Raw genomic sequence first — 20,335 nt, 5'->3', positions numbered from 1 at the left:
GAGAAGGGGGAAGAGCACAAGCTGGCTGGTGGGCACAGGTGGGAGAGGAAAGAAGGTACTGAGAGGCAATAGGGGGATGGGCCAGAGGTTTAAGAGCATAGAACATGGAACAAAAAATATACAGCATAATACAGGCCCTATTTTGCTGACTGAATAACCTACTCCAACTGCTTAGAGGGGGGTTACCAGAAATTGAAGGCTTATATTTATGCCATCAGGTTGGAGATAGCCAAGACAAATATAAGGTGTTATTCTTCCAATATGCGTGTGGGTTCAACCTGGCAGTACAAGAGTCCGTGGACAGACATGGCAATGTGCCAAGGGGGTGTGGAATTGAAGTGGTTGGCTACTGGGAGGTCCTTGCTATTACAGTAGACAGAGTGAAGGTGGTCAACAAAGCGATCTCCAGTCTGTGTCCAGTCTCCCTGATGAAGAGGAGACCAGATCTGGAGCACCAGATGGAGAGAATGACCCCAGTTGATCCACAGGTGAAGAGTTGCTTCTTTTAAAAGTACTGTTTCTTAAATTAAATGAAGTTTTTAAAAATGTAGACATACAGCACAGTAACAGGTCCTTTCAGTCCACCCAATTGACCAACACCCCTTGTACATTCTTGAAGGGTGGGAGAAAACTGGACCACCCAGAGGAAACCCACACAGATGAAGGAAGAGCATGCAAACTCTTTACAGAGAGTGCTGGATTCGAACCACGGTCACCACTGCTGTAACAGCTTTACGCTAACTGCGTTGCTAACTGTGCTCTCCACGCTAACCATGCTGTCCCCGAAGAGTGGTGAGGGAGGTGTAGTTGCACGATGAGCACTTCTAAGAGGATCAAAGGATTACCTGCTCCTATTTTTTTAAAATTCCACATCTTAAGGATTCTGGGGCACTAGTGTTTTCAGTTGCAAAAAAAATGTCCCAACCTGAAACATTGGCTGTCCTTTTCTCTTCAAGGATGTTGCCTGACCTGCTGAGTCCCTCCAGGAATTGTCGTTTCCTTCCCTTCCTCACCTACACCTGTGTTTACTCTTTTCCTTCTCTCAAACCTTTATTTCCACCCCCTCACCTTCCTAGTTGCCTCTTTTTTATACCTGTCTTACCTACTAGTCTCTCTCTCAACCACTTTTCCTGTCCGATAGCATATCACCTCTGGGCCACTCTCCAACCTTCTTTCCCCCTTATAGATTTATTTTCACCTTTTGGAAAAATAGCAAGCAAAACGAGGGTTATGGGCATGATGGAAAGAAGGTTTTGATCTGTGGTTCTCAACCTTTTTCTTTCCCCTCACATACCACTTTAATTCATCCCACTTTAATTCATCCCTTTGCCATCGGTGCTCTGTGATTGGTAAGAGGTTGGTTAAGGTGGGATGTGGGTAGAAAGAAAAAGGTTGAAAACCACTGTTTTAATCGTACCTCATTGACTCGTTATGTGCATGGTTTCAGATCTCCAAAGGAAATGGGTCAATGACAATTTTTCTCAAGCAAAATATTTCAGTAGCAATTGGGTCTAGAGCAGTGATTCTCAACCTTCCCTTCCCACCCACATCCCACCTTAAGAACTCCCTAACTAATCACAGAGCACCGATGGCATAGGGATTACTTAAAGGAGGATGTGAGTGGAAAGAAAAAGGTTGAAAACCACTGTTCTAGTCTCACCTGCCAGTGGAAACAACCTCCCTGCTTCTAGATTATCAGTTCTTTTCATAATTTTACATGTTTTGCATAGTCTCATAGGTCCAGTGGAGTGGGTTCAATCCCAATGACAGATGCTGTCTATGTGGAGTTTGCACATTCTTCCTTTGTTAACATTCAAGTTTATTATCATCTGATTGCTCAAGTAAAACCTGACCAAGTAGTGTTCTCCAGTCCTCAAGGCAAAACACATGCAAACACATACCCAGACATTACACACAGGCAAACGACAGATATGCTCCACGTAAATTCAGATATAAAAATTAATTTTGCTTTATCTCACAGATTTCCTCTAGGTGCTCTAATTTTCTTCCACTGCCCACACTTTTGTGTGGATGATTGACCATGGTAAATAGCCCCCCAGGTTGTAGGTGAGTGCTAGATTGTGGAGAGAGTTGTTGGGAAGGTAGGGGCAATAAAATGGGTTAGAGTAGGTTTGGAGTAAAAGGTTGTGGTGGGGAAGTTTAAAGGAGGGCAACATTTTTATACAGAGAGTAGGTACCTCGAATGGGCTGCCAGGAATGGTAGAGGCAGCAGCTTTGAAACAGCACTTAAGAGGCTTCTTGATAACCATATGATTTTAATTTAAACTAAATTTAAATTAACAAAAAATATGTGTTGCCAGTACATCAGGAAAGATATCAACAAGATAGAAAGAGTGCAGAGAAGATTTACTAGGATGTTGCCCAGACTTCAGGATCTGAGTTACAGGGAAACATTAAACGGATTATTCCCTGGAGTGTGAAAAATGAGGGGAGATTTGTTAGAGGTATTTAAAATGATAAGGCGTCTAGACAGAGTAAATGTAGGTAGGAATTTTCCACTGAGGGTAGGTAAGATACAAAACCAGAGGACATGGGTTAACTGTGAAAGAGGAAAGATTTGGTGGAGCATTAGGGGGAATTTCCTCACACAGAGGGTGTGGAACAAGGTGCAGTGGTGAATGAAGGGTCAATTTTAATTTTTAAGAAGAATTTTAAGGTACATTGATTGAAGGCTATGATCAGGGTGCAGGTCAATGGGGCTTGGGAGAATAATAGTTCAGTACAGACTAGAATGGTTAAGGTGGGATGTGGGTGGAACAGGCAACATGTATTATCAGCAAGCACCAGCGATTTGGTTTAATTTGGGTATCTTGTTAGGCTCAGGCATGAGGGGCTGAAGGAGACATGCTGGAGACTGCAGAAGATGGAATCTGAAGCTTAACACAACTTGCTGGAGGAACTCGGCGGGCCAAACAGTAAATGAATGGTCATCTCTTTATCGAGATGATAAAATGCCTCAATGATGTTACAGCTCAAACGTCGACTGTTCTTTTTCTCCTACTGATGCTGTTTGACCCGTTGAGCTCTTCCAGTCCTCCCAGCAGATTGTGCTTAGTCAGGTGTCTAAGGACCTACTACTGTACAGATCTTAATTGATATGAGTATCCCAGTTCGAGAAGTTGTGGACTCCAGGGAAGCAGGGCACCAGAAAATGGGAGGAGCACTGTGGTGATACAACTACTGGACGGTCGGTGACTGCCTGTGCCTGTCCACACTCCTGCACTGCCTACTCCAGGGGGCAACCTATTGTACCTGCAGGGAGGTAATCTGGGAGATTGGGTCCACCTACTCCCTGCCAATCACCGGCCCCACATAAAGGCTCACACCATCCCCTGAGCACACGGATCTAGAAAGGATACAGAACCTAGTGTGCAAGTTTTAGGCCAATTAAAGCCTGTAGTACACCCTTTCATTGTTTGTGCTTGTTTGTTCACCCTGCAGTGCACCACAGCCACCCACTGTTTGAGGACAAGCAGAGGAGACAACCCTACATGTTGGTGATCATGGAGGCAGGCCAGCGAGGGGCTCTGAGGCTGGCGAAGAACCCACGAAGACTGCTGGAGCCTGGGTGAAGGGGTACTGAGTATCAGGATGTGAGAGGGTGCCGGGAGCGCTGAAGGCTTCCTGATCATGTTGGAGGTTTGGATATGAAGGTCAAGTTTGGATTGAAGGTCAAGTGTGGCTACGAAGGCTGCAGGAGCACTGGATGTAAATCCATGGACGCTCAGTGAGTCTGGGGGGACTCTCCTGCTTCTCTCTCTCTCTGACTGTATGGGGTGCAGGGCAATTTCCGCAGATGGCGAATCCTTGTCTGCCTTCTGGCAGACTAAATTGAATGTTGTGTAATGTTACACATGTTTCATTACATGACGATGAATGAATCTTAAGTTTCCTGAAGGATCCATGGAAATTATGGAAGCGTGAGCAGTGAATAAAGGAGTCCAAGGGACCTTCCTGCAGCTTAGAACTGTCGTCTTTTGACGTCCTGGGAATGTGGATTAAATACCAAGAGTTTCCACGAGGTGGCAGAGCAATATTATATTAGCCAAGTTAATGTCACAATTAATACAGCAGAGATAACAAAGGCCATAGTACTGAACCATAGAACCATAAAACACTACGCTGTCACTTAACAGAACAATAGAAAGTATTGCATTGGTATAGTGCCTTACTACAGTGCCTTCGATAGCTCAGTTGGTAGAGTGGAGGACTGTAGGAGCTTCCTGGGAAGTGCCTTACTTGACCTCAGGTTATTCCAAAGCACTTGGCAGCCAATGGAATACATGTACTTCAATCTACTTCACCCACTCGGGAACTTAAATTCAAAGCAAATTATCAAGCAAGTTCAAAAGTAGACTGAATTTTGCAACTAGTCAGAGGCGTGCATCTAAAGGGGAAATCATGAATTCTTCCTGTTTTATTGAGCAAATAGATTGTTTATTCAACAAGGGGCTGAAGTGCTCCATTTAAATCAATGCATTCTCACTGAAAGGAGAATCATAATGGGGACTAAAGAATTGGTTGGATCTCACAACGGATGCAAGTTGGAATTGTACGTGTGGAGTACTGAAATCTTAAAGCAAAATTTTAATTAAATCTTTTTTCATCTCAAATTTGACAATAGTAACTTGAAGGTTCCTGAATTTGCCGATCAAGCTTGGCAAATTTTTCCACATTCTGGTTCATGCTTACCTCCTTAGTCGGTGTTCTGGGGTCCCAGGGCTAGGTGCGGCCATCTTGATTCCTGTGTGCATGCTTGAGTCTTCGGTTGGCAAATGCACGAGTCTTCAGTGGGTTCGCATATTGGAGTTCAGTTGGCACATGTGCGAGGGTTAAGTGCCCTGACGATATTGAAATTGCATTCTTAACTCTTGCGCATGCGCCAACTGAACTCCAATAAGCGAATATACCACGCATGTGCAGTAAGTTATTGCATTGGAGTTCGGTTGGCGCATGAGCAAGCTTTCGGAGGGTTCATGTATCAGACTTCGGTTGGAACACGTCCTTAACTCTCGCGCATGTGCCAACCAAACTCGGATACGTGAATCAACCACGCATGCGCTTACTGGAGACTCGCGCATTTGCACAGGAATCAAGATGGCCACACCCAGCCCCGGGATCCTGAAATGCCGAGTAAGAAGGTAAGGACCTACATTTTGGCTCTTACATGCCCTGTATCTTTGTTATAGTTGGTGAAAGGCAACATAAACCACGTAAATGTTATATATTTTTATATTTTTTTAAATTTAGTCGTATGTGTGGACGGTTGTGAGTCTCGTAGGTCAGGAACTACCTGTACTTTGTAATTGTGCGGCAAAAGCCACAAGTATCTGGTGGAAACAATGTACTCATTAATCTTTCTCACTCCAACACCTCTGTAACCGAGCCCTTGCTTCTGTGTGGCCATTTCGATGTTAGACTTGACCTGCTCACAGTTAACAAAATATTATTACTGTACTAAGGATCGTCTGTAAGGAGTTTGTATGACCTCCCTGTGATCTGCGTGGGTCAGTGCTCCGGTTTCCTCCCGAGTTCAAAAGCATATGGGATCAGCAGGCTGATTGGTATTTGGGGCAGCACAGACTTTTGGGCTGGAAGGGCCTGTTACCGTTAAGTATCTTTTTTTAAATTACATTCCTTCTCAATTTATCAGATATAATGTGACAAAACAAAACCTTTACAAAATAGCGATGGTTTAAAAAATTGATTATGACACCTCATGATCATGGAAAGGCAGCCAGCTAAGTTGGTATAATTGTGAAAACCATTGTTTCCAGGCATTACATCCTTCCAGGGAGAATGCATCTATTTTTGCATGATAGAGGAATTAGGGGATATGGGGAAAAGGCAGGTGGGTGGAGTTAGGTCATAAATTAGATCAGCCATGATCGTATTGAATGGCGGAGCAGGCTCGATGGGCCATTTTTGCCCTACTCCTGTTCCTACTTCCTATGTTCCGATGTTCTATTGTTGAGCAAACAATTCATTTGCTCAATAAAACAGGAAGAATTCATGATTTCCCCTTTAGATGCATGCCTCCAACTAGTTGCAAATTTCAGTCTACTTTTGAACTTGTTTGATAATTTGCAATTTGCTTTGACTCTAAGTTCCCGAGTGGGTGAAGTAGATTGCAATCTGTTTCAGTGTTTCACACACCAAACAAAGGAGCTGCAGGAAATAAAAGGAAGGGCAAGGAGGTTCCATGGTGATCAGCTGTTCGTCTTCAAGTTTAGGCATATAAATAGCCAGGCTTGGAGCAGGGGACCAAGTGCAATGCATTCAAGTTTGCCAGTGACGCCAAAATAGATGGAAGGGAACTGTTACGGGCCCAGAGGACCCCAAAACCCAACAGCAATAGAAATTCACCAAGACAAATGGTTACTTAAACAAAAGTTGCTTTCAATTTTCTTGAAACATAAAAACAGGATCAAACTTTAATTTATTACTATTAACTTAACCCCCTTCCAATTCTAAGTACATGTGTATGTAATGAGTATATGTTCAGGAAAGTTTTTTGATTCACAGCCCAATCCCACTTCTCCAAGTTCACCAGTATCAGGTAATACTGTGCACAGAGTTGAACATTTATGAATTTTCACCAGGCTCCTGTGAAAAGGTAAATGGTTACCACTCAGGAAGGTTGGTTTAAGAGAGAGATTTTTTGCTTGTTGGACACACACAGACTGATTTCCTCCGATCAGCCACTTCAGTGACTTGTCAAAGGAACTTGCCCCACCTTGGGTTTTCCAAATGATAACCACTTCTTCCAGGTCACCACAGAGTTCCTCTTCTTTCCCTTAATTCAGGAGAAACACTCTAGCCAGCCATTTCCTCTTGTAAGGACTACAAGGGATTTTCAACAGGCTGAACTCAGAACTCACAACCCGTCTTCAAAATGGGGTCTTCACAAGCTGCCAGTTTGTCATGCTGCAGAACTCCAATTCCCCCTCTCGCCCCCTCTCGCCCCCTCTCGTACCCAGCTTTCCCCTCACAAAACCACATGACCTTCTTAGAACAGCAAACTGCAACCAGACAGATTGCGGCACTGGAATCAGTTTCTTGGGTCTGGCCATCTGTTACTTTCCATTTACTCCACAGCATCAGTCCAATTAACATCTACTTGTGAAGTCTCCATAGAGATTCTTCAAAGTTTTTTCAAAATTACTGGTGCATCAATCTCTCACTTTCAGCGAAGTTCTTGCATTTTAAATGAGATCTGTTTGTGAGGTGTTTATGTGTTATGTGACCTACACTAAACCCCCACAATCTATCTCCTTTAAAAAACAATGTACCTTGTTATAATACGTTCTAAGAGGGTACTGTTATTCTGCAATGGGACAAAGACTGGTTGAGAGACATGGTGTTACTGAGGCTTCACAGAGTAGACCCTTCATCCCATCACATCTATGTCCATCCACACCAGTTCCTTGTTGCCTTCATTAGACCCTTTTCCTTCAAGGCCTTTCAAGTTTAGGTGTACCATGGAGAGCATTCTGGCTGGTGTGGCACGGAGTTGCCAGCACACAGGACGAGAAAAAAACTCCAGATGGTTGCTAAAACCAGCTTGTGTTATCACGGGCATCGAGTGAATGGGTGCATTAGATTAGGGGCTGTGGTTCTCATCCTTTTTCTTTCCACTCACATCTCACCTTAAGTGATCCCTATGCCATCGGTGCTCTGTGATTAGTGAGGGATTGCTTAAGGTGGGATGTGGGTGGAAAGAAAAAGTTTGAAAACCACTGTTTTAATCGTCCCTCATTGACTCGTTATGCGCACGGTTTCAGAACTCCAAAGGGAATGGGGCAATGACAATTTTTCTCAAGCAAAATATTTCAGTAACAATTGGGTCTAGAGCAGTGATTCTCAACCTTCCTTTCCCACTCACAGACCACCTTAAGCAATCCCTTACTAATCACAGAGCACCGATGGCAGAGGGATGGCTTAAAGTGGGATATGAGTGGAAAGAAAAAGGCTGAGAACCACTGCCTTCGCATTACGTCCCTGCTTTTATCTTCTTTCTCTTTCGAAATGAATGTTATCATTGCATTTGCCTTCCTCACCACCGACTCCACCTGCAAGTTAACCTTCAGGGAATCTTGCATGACGACTCCCAAGTCCCTCTGCACCTCCGGCTTCTGAACTCGTTGCCCATTTAGAATATAGTCTCCACCTTTACTCCTTGCACCAATGTGGCACGATCACACATTTTTCCACAGTGCATTCTATCTGCCATTTCTTTGCCCAATTTCCTAACCTGTTGTAAGTCCTTCTTCAGACTCGAGGCTTCCTCAACACCACCTGCCTCCCTGCTATCGTTGTATCATCCGCAAACCTGGCCACAAAGCCATCGATTCTGTTACCCAAATCACTGACATATAAGGTGCAAGGAATGAGTCCCAGCCCCAGTCCATGAAACCATAACAGCCAATTAACCTAACAGCCCCATATGTTTTTTTTTGTGGGGGGAAGGTGGGTGAAAACCCAAACAGGTCATGAGGAGAACGTATAGACTCCTTATAGACAGTGGCGGATTCAAGCCTGGGTCGTTAGCGCTGTACAGGTGTAGTAGCATTGCTAACCATGCTGCTCTATTAGCTATCAGACACTTGGCACCAACCATGGACTGTCTGCACTCGCGCAAGTCACTCTTTTTTTGCCCTTGAATGTCCGTGAATATTTATTTTTATCATGTATTTATTGTCTCTCTTAATTTAATTAATTCAATCAGTTTACTGTTTTAGGTTTCTTTCTTTCCAAGTACCTGTTTGACTGCAGCAATTAAGAGTTTTGGCTTGTCTGCACACTGCACATGATAATCAACTCCTCAACAACTCCTCTTGTGTTGAACTCTTCCACATTCGAAGAGCAAGAAGACAGCTTTGCCACAGTAAGATCTCTGAAATCCCATGTCGTTTAGTTATCCACACAGTTAATGCTTTCAATGCTGTGGTAAACTAGAGGCTCCTTCAATCTGCATTTTGTCCTCGGAGCTTTTAGAAATTCAAGATTCAAGATTATTTTTATTGTCATGCAATAAAACAGGTTGCATGAAATTTCATTTTGTTTCTTGTAAGGTGGACAAAGTTTCACCATCAGCAGAAATTGCCCGACGCCCTGATAGACTCAAAGCCGTAGAGTGAGGAACGATGGGCTTTATTACACTTTAGACTTGTAGCTGGCCCGATTCCAAGTGCTTGACTGAGGACAGGGGGAGGGAGGTTAAACACCATCCGCCCTCATGAACAACATGTTGGCGCTTATGGACAACCCACATAAGCTGTCTGCTGTTCAAACAAATATTCCTGGAGCAGATGCCAGAGGACATTCAACTTCTCCTGGCCCCAAGCAACATGGCAATTCGACCGTCGTCCAAGTTGCTGCATCGCGCCAGGGCACTCGGTTAACCCCGGCCCCAGAGAAGAGGAAGATGGCAGCTACAGCGGATAAAAACCTGGAAAAGGAGCAGTGGTGCTACTACCACCAGAGATGGGGTTCTGCGGCCTGCTGCTACCACCCACTTTGCTCACACCTGGGAAATGCCTGGGCTGGTCGTCGCTAATGGCTACGATGGCCAGCCACCCAGACAGCCTCCTCTACTTGTGGGACCGGCATTTCGGTCAACATTTCCTCATCAACGCAGGAATAGAAGTCAGCATTTTGCCTCCCACGAGCCAGGACACCCATGCTGGAAAGTCTAGGCATCCCTCACTGCTGCCAACAAAAGCAATATTAAAGCAGACCATACTGCTTGACTTCAGATCCAGTCACTTTAAGAAGACCTACACATTAGCCGACGTGTCACAACCCTTGCTGTGCGAGGACTTCCTCCGAACTCACTGCCTCCTGGTGGATCTGAAGGGACGTCGATTGGACAATTCCAAAACTTTTGAATCACTCCCTTTAAGCCAAGCCACTCTAGCAGCTCACCATCTGGACTTGGTGACTTTTCCTCAGAACAAGAATGCCAAAATCTTGGCATAATTCCTAGCATTGTCACCCCCACAGTTCTCTGCAGCTGTACTCAAGCACGGCGTCCAGCACCATATTCCCACGGAAGGATCACCACTACTCGTCCGGTCATGCTGACTGCCTCCTAACAAGTTGCAGCTCCCCAAGTCGGAGTTCTGGAAGATGGTAGAAACGGGGATAGGTTGTCACTCGGGCAGTCCACGGGCATCCCCCCTACACATGGTACCGAAGGCTTCTGGAGGATGGAGACTGTGCAGAGATTATTGCCAACTCAAAGATATCATGACTGCAGGCAGGAACCCAGTTCCTCAGATCCAGGATTTCACCGCTAACCTTCACGGCGCTAAGGTCTTCTCCAAGATCAACCTGGTTCGGGGATACCATTAGATTCCAGTGCACCCCAACAATATTCCCAAATGCCACTCATCACATCATTCAGGCTGTTCAAATTCCTACACGTGGCATTTGGACTGAAGAATGTGGGACAAATGTTCCAGAGGCTTATTGATTCAATGTGTCACAGCCTAGGTTTCGTGTTCATTTATCTGGACAACATTTTCATTGCCAGGAGCACAGCACGCACCTGCGTCAACTCTGCCAGCAGGTCAATGAGAATGACATGGCTATCAATCCAACTAAATGGCAGTTTTGCCTTGCATCGAATTCCTCGGGCACTGTATCGACTGACACGGAGAAGTGCCACTTCCATCCAGAGTAGAGGCCATACACAAATTCTCCAAACCAGCCATTATGAAGGGTCTATAGGTGAATTTCTACGATCGATTTTTTACCAGCAGCCAGAATTATGCAACCCCTCTTCACACGTCTGCCCGGACAGCCCAAAGATCTAAAATGGGATGAAGAATCGGCAGCAGCTTTCGAATAGGCCATGTTGGTCCATCCCCGAATCAATGTGCTCACAGCCCTCACGGTCGATGCGTTTAGCACGGCCATCAGTGCCATCCTAGAGCAGCTGGTTGATGGAAATTGGGAACCATTCGCCTTTATCAGCAGACTCTTAAGACCCCCCCCGAACAAAAAATACACTGTGAGCTCTTGGCCCTTTACCTCGCCATCCACCATTTCCAGCACTTCCTAGAAGGAAGAGATTTCACCGTCTTTACAGACCACAAGCCCCTCAGAATAGCTTTTGCCAAGGATTTGGACCCGTGGTTGACAAGGCAACAGGGGAATCTCTCCTATATCTCCTAGTTTCATTCAACACATTGCGGGCAAGAAGAATCTCATGGCGGGTGCACTATCTCGGACGCCCGTTCATTCAATCCATTCTTTATCTCCAGGGACTGACTACGCAGCTTTTGCAGCAGCAGGACGGTGAGAAACCATCCTATCGTACTGCCATTTCAGGGCTCAAACTGGAAGTTCGGACCTTCCAGGGCTAGGCTTCTCTGCGATGTATCCACAGGCCATCCTCTACCCATTGTACCTGTCACTTACAGATGCTATGTGTTCGATGCAGTTCATGGCCTGGCACACCCATAAATCTGAGCAACCACACAACTCGTCGCAGACAAGTTTATGTGGCATGGCCTGCGGAAACAGGTTGACCACTGGGCCGGAACTTGTGTGCACTGTCAGGCCTCCAAGATACAGAGACATGAGAAAGCCTCTCTCCAGTCTTTTCCTCTGATGCACAGGCAACTTGACCACATTCGCGTGATCATCGTTGGACCGCTGCCACCTTGGAGAGGTGCCAAGTACCTATTCACGATTGTCGACAGATTCACAAGATGGATGGATGCTGTCCCATTCTTGGACACCTCCATGACACCCTGCACCAAGACCCTCATTGTGAACTGGGTAGTTCTTTTTGGATTACCAGCTGACATAACTTCGGACAGGGGAGCGCAGTTCCTCAGCATTATGGAGGGCACTAGCCCAGCTCCTCAGCACCCAGTTACATCATATCATGATCTACCACCCACAGTCCAATGGAGAAATTCCATTGCCATTTGATGACAGCCCTAATGGGGTGCCTTGAAGACCCAAATTAGATAGAAGAGTTGCCTTGGGTGCTACTGGGCATATGATCATCACCGAAGGAGGATCTGGCCACATTTTCTTCTGAGCTTGTGTACATGGCTCCACTTACTGTCTCGGGTGAGTTCCTGCCAGCAGCTTGGGGACAGGAAGACTCGCCCACGGCACTCCTGATGCAGCTACAGGAAAAAGTTAACATCTTAGCCCCTAACCCAACCTTATGACATGGTGTAATTGCCTCCTATGTCTCAAAAGAGCTCAAGGACTGCTATTAGGTTTTCACGAGGTGACTGCGCTTCAGCGCCCATAGGTGGGTCCTTCATCACAACGGCATGACACATGTCCTGGACATTGGTGGCTGGCAAGAAACCTTCACCGTCGACCAGCTCAAGCAGGCACACAATGACTTAAAGCCAACCAGTGACAGTACCGTGCCTGCAGTGGAGGGGTCACCCATCTGAATGTACAAATTGGCTCATCACTTCCGAACACCGGTTCTGGTGGAGGGGGGGGGGTTCCTGTGGTGGGCAGATCCACACTGCAAGCAAGCCGGGTTACGGAGCTGAGGACTCGCGGGGAGTGGGCAGAGAGCCCTGTTGTACCGGCAATCTGAGCTCCAGATCCAAACCTCCGTCATGATCAGGAAGTGTTCAGCACTCGCTCGCATCCCAGTCCGATGCCTGGAAACCCCCTTCAGGCAGTCTGAAGCCAGTCTCCAGCAATCCGTCAGCCTTTTGACCACAGTAGCCTGTGTAGGTTCCTCACCTCGAGTTACCAATAGTTCGCCTGTGCTTCAGCTACAGAGCCCCTCACTGGTCCATCGCTATGGTCACCAACATCTCGGGATTTACACAGTTGCTTTCGTTCAGAAATGGTTGGAAGATTTTAAAGTTCTAGTTCAACACCAAAGATGTACCCATTTTAACCATGGAAATCACATTTAAATCACCAGTAATGTAATGAGAGATTGCGACTCAAGTTTTATGACTGCAAAGAGGAGCAGGAATGAGATGGGAAAGGGGAAGAGAGTTGAAGTACCATTTCTACAGGTAAAGAGGGGAAGAAGAATGCAAAATGTATTAAATCAAAGAGACCGCAACAGTTTCCGTCATTGGTGCCTGTGGGATTTTACTTCATCAGCCACAACGTCACTGCAGTCAGGAAGGTCAAACTTGTCACCAAGCAGCAATGGTAGAGGCAGGGTTTACTGGCACTGGAAATGCATTCTGGAAATGAACTGCTCATGCCCTGAGTGTTACACCTCCCCCAGTCTATGGTGAATTCACTCCTGTGAGTACATGTAGGCTTCAGCGCAGGGCAAGGCGAGGAAGAGAGAAAGGGAGGGCCATCAGATTGTCAGCTATAACTGGAAGATTGGTGTAATCTTATTGCAAGGAGGGCTACCACTTTAAAATACAGAATTGTGTTTATTTAGTTTGCTTTCTCCCCTCAGTATTTCTGCACAGCAGGAATAATTGCATTACCAGTCTGCTCTAAAGAGAGAGAACAAAGGACGTTGTCAATACCACATGAAAGAAGAATAAAAACAAACTTTAAAACTTCCCAGAATGTGTTCCCTGCTTTGAACCAAGCCAGACACATTGTGTCATGAGTACAGCTCAGGCACATTAACATTGCTAAAACCATCTCAGCACAAACCTGATCAGAGATAGAAATATAGTCTAGTGAACGTTATGTTATAATCCTCTGTGGGGTCAGATATATTCTCTCTCTCTCCCATCTTTCTCTTTTCTCTTGATTTCTCTCTCTCTCTATCTCTCTCCCATCTTTCTCTTTTCTCTTGATTTCTCTCTCTCTTTCACTTTCTATCTCTCTAACTTTCCCTCTCACTTTATAAACCCGTCTCTCTTGCTATCTCTCTCCCACTCTCCTTTCCCTATCTCTCTCTCTCTCTCTCTCTCTTTATATATATCTATATACAGTATATGTATCTCTCTTATCAAGTCTCTAAGGGATCAACGAGGCTCTGAAGCCTTCAGAGAGAGGTAAGGTGATAAATGAAGTCTCCCTTGTCTTTATATTTATTAAGGAGAAAGACATTGTGAAAGAACCCAGGATGGGGGAACAGTGCAATTCCAGAGCAAATTATCAATAATAAACAGCAATAAATATTTCAGGGACCTTGTGTAAGTCTTTAGCACCTGCTGCGATGTATCACAGGCCTACTGCAAGCAGGATGAGAGGAGACTGATATAAGATATGATACAAGATATGATACGATACAGGGGAGTTTGTTTTGAAGAGTACGTTACCACTAGTAAGAACTGTGGGGTGCAGGTGTACAACCACAGATACGGAAGATACAATCTGCTAGAGACAGATACATACAAAGTTGAAGATACATAACCAACCATTCAGGCTGAAGCCCTTCATTAAGGTCAGGTCACAAACTCGAAATGTTGATATGCTTCTCAATCTTTGCTGTATAAAGTACAATGACCTGACAAATTTCTCCATCGTTGTTTTTATTGTTACCTTTGATCTTCTCTCGCTCTCTCGCTCTCTCTCTTTCTGTAATTCTCTATGCTTTGGCAAGACCTTTTTAAGGGCTGTGCTATGTTTAGGCGATAAGCTGATTGTTTGAAAAACAAACTTTCTCACTGGACTTCAGTACCTGTGACAATAAACGAACTTGAAGGAACCAAACCTTCTGACAAGGGCAAGCATAGATGACACCCTGTGGTGTCATCAACAGCCTCCGGAGCAAACAGTCTGCTGGTAGTAAGATCTAAAAGCAAACACTTCCAGAACTGATGCTCTCCCTAAGTTACAGTGCAGTAGGTGAGGGGGCAAAGGGCCCGTTCAGTGGATGCTTGCGATCTTAACCTTCAGGTTCGGAAATAGCAGGTTGCGGTTAGGACAAGGCTGATTGACTTCTGCCGCTGTTGGTCCAACCACTTCCTGTCAGCAGGTGGTTGCTGAGATTTTTCCCTTCTGCTCGGGACCAAAGTTTGGGAGCTGTGGCCAGCGGTTAGCTGCTTTCTCCACGAGTAAATGTTAAACAAGAACATTTGCAGATGCCACAGTCTGGTTCAGGACAAAAGAGCTGAAAGAACTCAGCATCCATAGGAAGTTTTTTTTTAAATTTAGACCTGCTGCATGGACTCAGGCCCTTCCGGCACACAAGGCCGTACTGCCCATACATCCCAATTAACCTACTGCCCCTGTACTTTTTGAAAGGTGGAAGGAAACCGGAGCGCATGGGGAGAACACAAACTCCTTACAGACAATGGTGGATTTGGTCACTGGTCACTGGCCTTGTTATAGCTAAATGCTATGTTAACTGTGCTATCACAGTAAAAGTCACTCAACGTTTCGGACCTGAGCCCTTCATCAGGAACGAGGAAGAACAAATGGACATCTGAATGAAAAGGTGGGGGAAGGAGGATGGGGGAGAGGGGAAGCGGGAGGAGCACAGGGTAACAAATAAGAGGTTGATACAGGTGGAAAGGTAGGGTGAGGGTGATGGGGAGATGGGGGTGTGGGTCAAGGGTCACTCTCTGATAGGAAAGAGGGTGTGGGGATACAATCACTACACTGGTCGCACTCCTACTGGCCAACTGCAGAGGGCAACCACTCTACCTGCAGGTAGGCAACCTGGGAGACTGGCCCCACCTGCTGACTGTTGATCTCTGGCCCGTATAAAGACTTGAGCTGGCTCCTTTGGGAACAGAGGAAAGGAGGCCAAGGGATGGGGAAAATGGAGGGGGTTAATGGAAACTGGAGAAAACAATGTTGGAGAGGGCAGAGACAGAATATCAGGTGGTGTTCATCCAATTTGCAGGTAATCATGAAATGGCAGAACACAAGGCAATGGACAAATATGCATGGACTTAAGATGGTTGACTACTGGGAGGTCCTTGCTGTGGTAGCTGACAGAGTGAAGGTACTCAATGAAATTTCCCCCCCCCCCCACAGTCAAAATTCAAAATTCAAGATTCAAGATTCAAATTACTGTCGTAGTAATAAACAGTGTCCGATTACATGAAATTCCTTTTTGCCTGCTGTAAGGCAGACAGATTCACCATCGGCAGGAATTGCCTAAGTGACTCTTACATTCCTCACAGTCAGAGAAAGAGAAGCAAAATTGAGTCACCGAGAGTCCGTGGATTCGCCTCCAGCACTTCCGGAGCCTTCACAGCCACACAGAGTCCAGTCCAAACCATTGGTGACCTGAGCTCCAGATCCAAACCTCCGACACCGTCAGTGACCCTCCAGTACCTTTGGCATCTCCTCCCATCCCGGTACCAATACCCCTCCAGCCAATTTAAGTCCGACGCAAGTCTCCCGACAGCAGTCTCCTGCAGCCCTTGGCTTCCAAAGGATCCTCGCCTCGAGTCACCAACAGCCCGCAGCATGCACTGATTTCCTCAGCCGCAGAGCCCCATGGTCACCGTCCCCATGGGTCATCTCTTCTGCTTCTCCCTCTCAGATGGGGCATGTTCCTCTGGTGCCTTGCTCCCGTCCTCTGCTTCCCCAGAGTCTGCAGCCCCTCGGGCGCAGGATTTCAACCAAAACCACCGTCTCCTCCCTCAATGGGCCATTCCAAGCCCGTGTGGATCTGATGGCAGTCAATTGGGCAGCTGGACCCCACGGGAGCACTGCAGACCCGTAGGGACCAGTGGCAGCAGTGGGTCCGGCAGCACTGCCATCTTCATCAGCGTCCAGTCTCACCAATGCAGATGAGACCTCGACAGGAGTTCCGATGCATCTACTTTATCCGTTCCTTTCAACATTTTCAACAATGAGTACAGGCCAAGAGCTGAAAACGCCCCCATTTCATTCCCGGAATCATCCTTGTGAACTTCCTCTGAAACCTCTCCATCGTCAGCACATCCTTTCATAAATGTAGAGCCCAAAACTGCTCACAACATTCTGTAAGTTCTTACTAGTGCCTGATCTAAGGTTTGGGGTTGGAACTCTTCAAGTTTCATGATGAAGAGTGGAGAAAGCTAGTGCAAGTAGAAGAGAGTGGGCAAGGTGAGGCACGGGCTTGTGGGGGATTGGTGAACCCGGGGCAAGATATCTCTCTGACCAGATTCAGGCTATTCATACTCTTTCTAAATAAGACATTCGAATGGAAGTTGGCCACTCAGTCCATCAAGTCCATTCTGCCATTCCATCATGAGCTGATCCATTCTTCTACTCATCCCCACTCCCCTGCCTTCTCTCCATAACCCTTGATATCCTAACTATTCAGATAATTGGAATCATTTTGTGGCTGCTGAATAATTAAATGGTTAATTGAGTCATAGAGTAAGACTTGCCCTTCAGCCCATCATGTGAATGCTGCCCATTGGGCACTAATCGCATTTCAATCTAGACCTACAGCACGGTAACAGGCATTTCAGCCCAGAAGCCTGTGCCGACCAATTACACCCAATAAACCTACAACTCCCTGCACGTTTGAAATGGTCGGAGGAAATCGGAGCTCCTGGAGGAAACCCACGCAGATGCAGGGAGAGCGTGCAAACTTCTTGCAAACAACGCAGGCACTGTAACAGCATTGCACTAAACACTACGGTAACCAAGCCACCATTTATCTGTGTGAGGTCCATAACATTTTATGCCTGGGTGAGTTAAGAAAATTACTTTTAAAAATAAGAACAAATAAATGTATTTAAAAGTATAATTATGTAAATTAATTAAAATAATGATATTAATTTTTAAAATGGAAAATAAACCTTTTTTTAATAAAAGAGGTCACATTTGATATGAATAAAAAAAAGTCTTCAGACACCGTGATTGAAGTAAAAACACAACGCTGGAGAAACTCAGAAGAGGCAACAATGAACTTGATACAGCAAAGATAGATTCATAACCAACGTTTAGGTCTTGAGCCCCTTCATCAAGGTAAGAGATAAAATGCAGGCAGGTGCCAAAAGAAAATGGTGGGGGCGACAGGCAGGGGGAGGAGCACAGTCCCAACCAACAGGATAATGGAGGGAGAGCACTCCAGCAAACAGGGAAAGGGGGGAGGACTGTGAAAGGAGAGGGAAGGGGATGGAGAGCTGGAGGGAAAGGGAAGAGAGGAAGAACAGGCCACTGGTTAGCAGACACCAGTTGATGTTAATGCCATCTGGTTGGATAGTTCCTAGACAAAATATAGGGAGTAGTGTACCAGCTATGGCTGCAGGGATTGAACTTGAAGGATGACTAATTGCTTCACTGTTGCCAGGAACAACTGATGGACTCATTTCCCTGGATCATAGGAGGTTGACAGGATGGGTGGGGAATGCTGGAGAGGTTTCTGAAATTCTGAGGGCCATAGATAAGTGAAATAGTCATAGCCTTTTCCCTAGATTTAAGGGAGTCTAAAACTAGAGGTCATAGATTTAAGGGGAGGGAAAAAAGGATTAATTGGAACCTGAGGGCCAACACTTTGAGACAGGGGTGAACATCGAGAAAGAGCTGCAAGAGGAAGTGGTAGACGCAGGTGTGATTAAAAGGCCTTTACACCATTCCATGGATAGGAAAGGTTTGGACGGATATTGGCCAAATGCAGTCAAATGGAACCAGATTTGGAAAACAATTTGGTCAGTGGTCAAATTACCATGTAACAAAAGTCCATGACTCTACAAGACATCCTCATGAAGATGTTCAGTGCAGCTAGCTTGTGCTTCTTTAAGGAAATCATTACATGCAAAGTGGACCTTGTAGTATCCATTCGAGGACCACAAAATGCTCCCTTTATAAGACTACTGCCTGTTCTGCAGCATGAGCCTGTGTGAGGCGATATAAGGCACTTTTACACACGCGCATTCATTATGTAAATTCCATTCTGTAATTTTTCCCCTGGGACCCCTGCACATTTTTACAGAGCGGCTCTAGTTTAAAATGACCGCAGCCACTCCTTGAGAAACAGGCCTAATGAATATGACATTCCCCCTCCAACAAACTCAACCACACAGGAAGGCTGTGTAAAAGTGCCTTTGTGTAAACGACCACATCAGGACACACAGGAGGCAAGTATGCTAATTTTGTTTTTCTGAATAATTCTACTTTCTGTGTAAAAATGCCAATAGGTGCAGCCAAGTTTCTATTTAGATGAAGGGCCACATCTGTCTCCAATTACTGATTATAATGGTTTACCAGGAGTTCAGCTTAAACCTCATGGCACAGACATTGATTATTTTTCTAATTTCATGTAATACCCACCCTATCTGATTCCACTTTTCCCATTTCTTCTTTACCCACACCTGTATTGATTTTTTCTCTCTCTCTTCAACTTCCCTTCCAAATCCCTCGACCTGTCTCTTCACCACCCATACCTTCTGCTCTATCACTTCTGAGGCCCTTCTCCCAGCTTCTTGTGTATATGTAATTTCACCTATTCTGTTTCAGAAGGCTCTTTCAGGTGACCAGAATACCCTAATGTAAAGCCGCATATTCTACCCCTATGCAGCTGATGAGGTACCCACCTGAATGGGCTGAATGAACGCCTGAGGCACCTACACCAACACTCCTCCGGGAGGGATAATCGGCAGATTGCCGGTGCCGAGGCACCTGAATGTGGGCGGGCTGATGACTCTATTCTGCCTGACAGCCCCCCATCACACGACCTGACAACCCCCTCCCCGCTGCCCGACAGCCCCCCTCCCCGCTGCCCGAAATCCCCCGCCAGCTGCCCCTGCCCCAACATCCACCACTGGCAGTACCTGCCCCAATGTACCTCTGATCTCCCCTCCGCAGTAGAGCAGGCAGTGGGGCGGGGGGCTGTTGGGCAGCGGCAGGGGGGGCTTCAGGCAGCAGGGTGAGGGGCAGCTGTCGGGTAGCGGGGAGGGGGCGGTCGGTGGGGGACATCAGGGCGGCCGGCGGGGCCATCAGTGGGCGGCCGGTGCGGGCTGTCACTGCACTGGGGCCGCTCTCTACTGCTCAAAATGCAGCATAGTAATGGCGGTCTTCCCTACCGATAAACCCCCACGCAGCTGGATCTGTGTGGGAAACACAGAGCGGTTCCAACTGAGTGGGGGTTTATGGGTAGGGAAGATGCCCATTGCTGCAGCATCAGTTGCTCCGTCTCCATCAGAGACCCCTCTGCATACCCCTCTGAGCCTGTGTCCTCAGCCTTTTATGGCTGTCACTTGAAAGTTGAGTCTTCAGGCTGGGATCCACTCCTGCAGTTGCCCTCAAGGCGGAGGATGCACCTGAAACTGGCTAGTCTTGATAAAGGGTGCAGACCCAAAATGTTCACAGGCCATTTCTACCTATGGGCACTGTCTGACCTGCTGAGATGCTCCAGCAATTTATTTTCTGCTCCATCAGTATTATACTGGGAACAAATGAGTGAAAATTAAAACATCAATGGAAATAATTTTGACTC

At 46.2% G+C, this 20,335-nt stretch overlaps 1 protein-coding gene across 4 annotated transcripts in view; it reads left to right on the top strand.

The window, feature by feature from the left end:
• Positions 1–13,554, top strand: part of LOC138742712 (succinate receptor 1-like) — a 32,020-nt gene extending 18,466 nt beyond the window's left edge. Inside the window, exons 3-4 of one of the 4 annotated variants that reach the window (XM_069897471.1) lie at positions 3,463–3,748; positions 8,780–13,554. The gene's annotated coding sequence lies outside the window, so the exon portion shown is untranslated. Of the gene's footprint in view, positions 1–3,462 lie in introns of all 4 variants that reach the window. The other 3 variants (XM_069897469.1, XM_069897470.1, XM_069897468.1) reach the window with 3 other exon arrangements.
• The last annotated feature ends 6,781 nt before the right edge of the window (positions 13,555–20,335 follow it).

The sequence above is a fragment of the Narcine bancroftii genome, chromosome 9 (genome assembly GCF_036971445.1).
Source record: "Narcine bancroftii isolate sNarBan1 chromosome 9, sNarBan1.hap1, whole genome shotgun sequence".
NCBI lineage: Eukaryota > Metazoa > Chordata > Chondrichthyes > Torpediniformes > Narcinidae > Narcine > Narcine bancroftii.
Note: the sequence above shows the minus strand (reverse complement) of the source record. Positions and strands in the feature narration are given on the sequence as shown.